We start from the raw sequence: 8,142 nt of genomic DNA, 5'->3' as shown, positions 1-8,142 counted from the left end.
AGACCAAGGGGCCTCTCTTCCCAATGATGGCTGATTAGGCCATCTTCTGCTACATATGCAGCTAGAGACATGAGCTCAGGGGGTACTGGTTAGTTCATAATGTTGTGTCATTCTTGAGTGTGTATATCTTTGTAAGCCTATGCCTTTTCCTGGTCCCCATTGGTGGCTCCTCTTTCCAAACAATCAGTAGCTACCTTCATTTCCCCCCAGATGTCAAATCCTTCATACTTCTCTCATTTCCACACAGAATCCAAAACATACGGCACACAAGGAAACAAGCAATCTTTTCCAGTTTAAGAAAGAGAAAAGTCTGGTGCTTTCTCCTGTGCTTTATAGTCTCATGCTTGTCTGAGTTCTTATTGTTCCATTATATTAAAATAAAATTGAACAAAAACTATCAGCAAAGCTTTACTTTTGTTTTTCAAGATATATAACACAATTGTCAAGGATGAGGATTCTTTAGAGATGAGAAAATACGAAGGTGAGCCAATAACGCACCAACTACTCCCTTAAAAGTGTTACTAGGCTTTTATACAGATATAAGCCCAGATAAACCCTAACAACACCTATGTGCATAGTTTGCTCCAAGTCAGTCGTAGCTCAATGAAACTATTTACTAATTGAAAACAATTGGAAAAAAGCCAATGATCTGCAAGAATTCTCATTGTGTTGCTCTAAACGTTCCTTGATCTTTCCCAAGACATGCCCATTTTTATGGGATTTGTAGTCCAAAGATACAAAAATAAACTGGCAATTTTAATTCTGTGCTCTTTCAATATATGAGTAACCTTAATACTACAAAGTGCAGTAAAAAATAGACAACAAAAACCTAGAAGAAAATAAAATTAAAAAAGTCATTCTTTTTTTTTTTTTTTTTTTTTTTTTTAGGATTTTCGAGACAGGATTTCTCTGTATAGCCCTGGCTATCCTGGAACTCACTTTGTAGACCAGGCTGGCCTCAAACTCAGAAATCCACCTGCCTCTGCTTCCTGAGTTCTGGGATTAAAGGTGTGTACCACCACGCCCGGCAAAGAACAGTCATTCTTATATATCCAATATTCATTCTTAATGTAGAAAATTATAATAGAATTGTCCAGAACAATTTGCTCATATGAATTTGAATCTTTGGTACATCAAACTAAAGAATTTTCTGAAGAAATAGAGATACATACATACTGTCAAAAACTGCGATTCACTACAGTTAATATCATCTTATGGGAGATTGAGGAGGATTTATTCTGGAACTTGCCATGCAATTGCAAATTTTCTGCAATTAAAGGAAAACTTGTCTTCTTAAACAAAATAGTCTAAATGTATGGGCTTAGCATTCAAACCGCTGTGTGAGCTTCAGTACCATCAGATCCTTGGGGAGTACCCAGTAAAGTTCACCACAATATTTTATTGGGCAAAGATTGTTACATATGCTAGAAAAGACCTAGAAAGAGAAAGCCAAACTAGTGTTGAAGTTGGTGGTCTAAGGTAGGTTTTGTAGAAGTGAGGAAGAAATATAAAAATATTGAGCCACTGGATGAAGTAAGCCATGGGGTAGGGGGAGTAGCAAGAATGGCATAGGAAGGTGGGGGAGGGGGGCATAATCCAAACTGAAGAAAAATATCCGTCTTGTGTGTCCTGCCTTTGCCAAAAACATGGTGATGCTTATCATGTGTTCAAGAATCCACATCTAAAATGGTGAAGGTGAAATATGGGTTGATAGAAAAAGACAATAAATGGTACCTTAAGGAAGCACCACTTAAATTGAGAATGTGAATAATACTCATGACTGAAAATTATAACACAAATCCCTCTAATAACCAATGACATGAAAGTAAAGGGAAAGGGGACTTATTGAGAATGAAAGAACTATAAACAAATAACTGTAACAAGCGGTCCTCATTTTTCTTCTTAGTTCAAACAAGCCAAATGAACAAAGCTAAAGTGAATCACATTGCAAATAACAATGTGAATGCTTTATTGAGTTTGCTATGATTGAGGTTTGATGATTACAGGAAAATTTTACAACTTATGATGTGCACTAAGGATTTATATGTGAAGTGAAGTTATTAGTGGGCATATTGTCAACATAGCAAGACTAAAGAAGAGATGGAATACTTAAAGAAAATTGCTAGGAAGTTTCCCAACTCTTGGTAACGTAACATTTTATTTGTCTATTTAAATTTGAAAATTTCCACAATGAAGAGATTTTCAAATATGTGGCTGTTCAATTGATAGATCATTAATATCTATTAAAGCCGTGCCTCGGAAGCTCATGGTATGACTTAGTCTTGAGTACCTATGAATTTAAACAAATTTTTTAAGCCAAATCAATCTTTGGACTTGATTTTCTCACTAGAGTTTTGAAATCAGATGTTCCTCTATGTAAAACATTATGCAAGCTCAATCTAATGATTGAGCATATCGTCTTTGCTCTATGCAATCATGATTTGTTTGGTTAAAAATTCTGGACTTTGCTTTGTACTGCACACTTTTTTCAAACACAGAGTTGGATGCTCAGGTTTGGAAGGCAAACTACTAATGCATATTGAGCTGAATAGGATTCCCAGAACCTTAGGATTAGAGGCCACCATTGCAGAGGATGTAGCACCTCTAGCTTCTCACTCACCCTCCCACACTCACTCCCATATATGCTGGTTTCTTCACGAGTGAGGAAGTGTGGAAAATTAGTTTCAGACATTCTACTTGAGCCCTGTGGTGAAGAATTTGCAACCACAGCCTGTGTATAATATTCTCTACAAAAAGAAAAAACATCACTAAAATACATCCACAGGGCAACAAGGGTGAATGTGAATATAATCCAGATAGAAATTGTGCCTTAGAACAAGTATCATTTTGTTCCTACAGTAAAATTAATCTTCTTACTCGTTTATATGGACTCATTCCCAAAGAATCTAAAAGCACTGGGAACAAGAAGAACACAAAAATATCAGAAAGCCTCAAGATTGCTACTGAGCTTCCCTGTGCATAGAAATGATGGCTTTAATGGCAGCCACAATATGTCATGGACCCTAAGGCAATCACAGCATTAGAAACTAGATTGCCATAAAATGCCTTCTTCAAGGGACTAAAAATTATTCAAGTTGTCATTAGTTCCCAACATAACAAGCTAATGCACACAGCATTGAAAATTGAATCTGAGTTCTGCTAAAAAACAGGTCAAGTGTAAAAACAGCTAATGGTAAGAAGCCAAGCCAAGCCACAGGAACCAATGTCACCCTCAGCACTATCTGTGCAAAGCATAGCTAGGTGTCACCAAACTCAGCTTAGTCCTTCACTCCCAATGGGTTCCGCATCACCAGTGAGCAGAATTATCACTGTGAAGGGGAGTCTAGGAACTGTAGAAACTTGGATACGAGAGCTTCTGTGTCTTAACCAACTCGCTTTTGTTACTCACCTCCTGAATAAAGTACCGAATTGCCAACATCTTCGACACATGGAACTGGGAAAGCAGTAGTGAAGGATCCAGAGGTCTTGAGAGGTGTTGAATGATTGTATACTAAAACCTCGATTTACACAGACCCAAACACACGTCGCATGCTGACTGAGTACGTGGTCAACATAATCTCTTAGGGACTTTGTGGGAAGTTCAGCTTACTGTCCCCATGCTACTAACATCACTTCCTTGAGACCAAGGCATTAAGGAGCAAGATGGCTCAAGTACTTGTTCTTGCAAGGAGCCAAGTTCAGTCCCCAGCACCCATGTCAGATGGCTCACAACTGCCTGTAACTACAATTCCAGTGGATCTGATGCCCTCCTTCTAACTTCCTACAATTACACACACATACCCACACACATACTGTCACATAATTTTAAAATAAAATACAAATTTTAAAAAGGGAGCAGGGTTTCTTTTTAGATTTTTTAAGCTTTTAAATGATGACTAATTATTATTCATATATACTATCGTGTGTGTGTGTGTGTGTGTGTGTATGTGATGTACAATGTAGAATGAATTATTTTTCATGTTGACCAAAAAATGGGAGTGATTCAATATATCAGGAAGAGATGGTGCCTATGAAGAAAGGCACTATCATCTAGTCCACTAACAAGTTGAATAAAGGGCAAGAACTCGGTTGTGTGCTTTGCACACTGTATGCATGGGGAGATGTGTAGCTGCTTGGCAGAAGAAAATTCCAAGTAAAATTATGAATGATCAAGAATTGAAAGTAAACACAAATACAAGCATCCTATAAGACACCCCTTGGGTTGCATTATGGGTCTCTGGATGGTGAGACTTAAGCCTGACTCATTTTGTTGCCACTTGATAACAACTTGGTATAAGCCACAGATGGAGACATCAGATGTCACTAGGAGGGCTCACAATACATCACGAACAGTATTCTCAAGACTGGAGAGTTTAAGCTTAGCCCTATCAAACCTTAAGTTATTTGAATCAGTTCAACCTCAGTTTCCCTGTGAGTTTGATGAAATTAGACAGTTCATTACAGAGGTGAGGTCCTGTGTTGTGTTGTGTGAGGCCAGTGACATTTCTGATGAGGACCCTTCTAGATTTTTTAAATTATTTGTTCTATTAGTATTTAATTTTCCAAGCCATGATAACAGATATGTCCATATATTTTGAAGAATTCTTACAGTGATGCACAATGTCTTTGTTCAGGGACAATTCTATCTTTAGATTGCTGCCACTTGACATAGTATACAAAGTTAACCATAGTATACAGTATGGTATGGAAGCTAGAGCTATATACTATATTAGCTATTATTACATACTAACACATATTTATAATACACTTGGACAAAAAGTGAATCAGTGAGGTAATTTAATTAAAAATAAAACAAAACAAAGCCCAACTACTTCAAATAACTGAATTATTTATATATTTTAATTTTTTTCTTAATACTTGGTGCTTATGACATATGAAGCATTATTCTCCAATTTAAGTATAGTTTTCATTGCAATGATTTACATGCCTCTGTATGAATCATTCATATGCAAAACAGTTTACTTTCCAATGATTTTCTTCTTAGAAATATTTTGTCATACAAAATAAGTTGGCTTTCTTAAAACACACTAATAACTTTCCACAAATATTAGTAGGTGAGGGTAGAGTGAACATATTTCAGTAAAGCGTTTGTTTTCTATGGGCATAATTTTTTTAAAAGTACATTTTTGCCTTCTGGATCGTTTGGTTGGGTTTAAACACTTAAAGTGAAGTTGTGGATTTACATAATTTATATATCCATAATTCAAACTCTGGAAACAAGTTAGGACATGAAGAACTTAAGAATTCAGTTGCATAAATCCCAACTCTGTTCTTAGTACATCTTAAGCTTTGTTTTGTTTTGCATTGTTTTGTCTTGGAAACAAAGTGTTGCCAAAATCTTCCTCCCTCACTGCAGAACACCAGGATGTCAGCCACACCTTGCAGCTTGTTGCTATTCGAACTTTTCCCCCACTGGAAAAATGGATATTATTTCCTCATTGTTAGGCAATGCAATGACAGTTACTCATCATGATGTGTTTCGAGTATTCCCTCATGTATATCAGATATTCAGTGTTATCTAATTTCAAATAAGTCTTCAAACCTTGTCTTTAAGTTTTGACCTTTGAAATGAAGTCACTATGACTGTCCCTTAATCATGTTCTTATAGGTTCTATATAATACTAATTATTTAAAGCTATCTTGATTCTATATTTTCTTTGTTTGAATTATTTGATTTTTTTTACTGCCAAATGCAAAGGCAATATCTACAAGACGAAATGCATTAATATTGTATTTCCATTCAGCTACTTCAAAAGCACAAGCCTACAATTATCTGGGCTTTTTAGTTTATAATGGTTGAAGTTTTTTATACTTAAGTATAGAAGTATACTTAAGTATATTTAAGTTTTTAAATTCTTTCCCTCACCTTAGTTGTATTTAGACATTTGCTATGTGTATAACCACACACACACACACACACACACACACACACACACACACAAATTAAAGCAAGTTAGATTGTTAGATTCAATCATTCTGGCACACAATTTGTTATATCTGATCAAAACTATAAAGCATTGATTTTCCCCCTGAATCTTTTCCTATTATCTTGCCTGTCTCTGTGTTGTTTATGCAACATCCCTAAACATCTAGAATTGAATCTTGGACAAACTTGCACAGTGTGCACTATTTCAATAGAGACGTGTTGCAGATCCCTAGGAGTCGCCTGTGTGTCTACCAAACAGCATATTCTAAACTAACCTTCAGGGATGCTTTCTTCCCCTGCGTGGACTGCCTCAGCTTCTGCCAAGCAGGAAGACACTGTGTTTCTGTCCCCCAGGACTCCTCCGTGATCTTGCTGCCTGAAGGAACTCAAAGGACTTGAGGGGTGACAGACAGAACAAACTTTATGGAGATCTGAAAAAAACAAACAAACAAGAAAGCAACTTCCCGCAAATATCAACCAGATGTCTTGCAGGCATTTATTTATTCTCCCTCTTCTTTGTTTTTGCAAGCCAGTTTAAATTTAATAGATTCATTATATACCACAAAATGTTGTTATGTGAGCTCGAACGAACTTCTTCTCCAAGAGGCAAGAGGTTAGGCAATTGTTTGAATTTCATAAAGAGAGCCAGATGTGGCTGTGGTTTCACACTAATGGAACTCAGACCCTGGGAGGGAACCGTAGTCTCTGCTTGCACTGCTGCTGCTGCTGCTGCTGCTGCTGCTGATGATGATGATGATGATGATGATGATTAGGCTTGGGGCTAGGAGAGAAGAGTGAAAGACCCTTATTTACCTTTCCTGCATAAAAGCAGTAAGGAAATCTAAAGAAATCCAGTCTGTTGTTTGTCTTATTTAGTTTGTAAATTCTGTTTTTGTAATATTAGATTAAGAAATCAAAATCTGTGATAATACATGAGTTGGGGGAGATCGATGGGGGAGAGAGATGATGTAAATATAGTACTTATGCATGAAAATCTCAAAAAATATATAATTTAAATGAAAAACTAAATAAAGAACATTTTGTGAAGTCTCTTTGATTTTATTTGGTGTGCCAACTAGCTGAATCTATTTATTCAATAAACCCTAGATGATTTGAAAAATCGCTATAGAAACTAGGATGTGTGAGAACAAATTCTACATGATATATCACATTTCACGTGATGGGTTATGATTTCTCTCCTCACCCTATTCACTAGCTCTGTACTAGCTCCTAAATGCATCTGAATATTAGTACTTAACCTGTTTTATTCTTTGGAGCCTTCTCCAATGTTTGAAATCAGGATATCAAAAATATCCAGAGACAGAGTCTGAGAACAAACATTCAACTAAAAAAAAAAATCTTCAAAGTGGTTTTTGTTTTTGTTTTTTTGATGATCAAACCAACTCCAAGATAATTGATCCACATAAGAAATGTATCAATTATATGATTATTGTATTAAAGCAAGTCTTTACTGGATAAAACAAACCAACTAAAACAAACCAAAACCAACTACTTGTTTCCTGGAGCCCATTTTTTTTTTTTTTTTTGTTCTGAAGACACAAGTTGAAATTAGGTCTCCAGTACTGACTGTACTAGTGACAGGCAAAGGCAGGATCCAGCTCTCAGAATGTTAAGCAGGACTGTGAGACAAGGGGCTGTTTGAAATAAGCACATCTGGACTTGATTTCTAAAGCTCAACCTGGGTTACAGCTGTGGTCTCCATCATCTCCTAGCATTGCCAGTGTAATCATCACAAGCATGTGCTACGAACTGTCCACCTACACGCATCGACAATGACAATGTAGTGTCAATCTTCTTCCCTCACTATTCGTGATGACATGAGTCTACTTCAGGAGACACCCCCACCTAAAAGCTTCCAGCTGTAAATCATTTCTTACTCCTTTGTGAAGTAATTGATTCCACAAGTTCATCCACCACTTTTACAACTTTGACCTCAAGGGTTTGGGAGTCGGGGTTTGAGATTCGGTCCACTAAGTGGCCATCATCAAGGAAGGTAGTGTTCCTATTTCTCAAATTCTGTAAAGCCCTTCTAAAGGGGCTGTGCTTCAAGCTGTAGAAAGGAATGCCTGCTATGCTGATACAGGAAGTAGCTTTCCTTTGTGTGAAAACGATTAACACATACAGACAAGATATAACTCCTTCTGCTCATAGTGAGTTCTATTCTCTCATGCCTG

The sequence above is a fragment of the Mus pahari genome, chromosome 8 (assembly GCF_900095145.1).
Source record: "Mus pahari chromosome 8, PAHARI_EIJ_v1.1, whole genome shotgun sequence".
In the NCBI taxonomy this organism is placed as follows: Eukaryota; Metazoa; Chordata; class Mammalia; order Rodentia; family Muridae; genus Mus; species Mus pahari.
Note: the sequence above shows the minus strand (reverse complement) of the source record.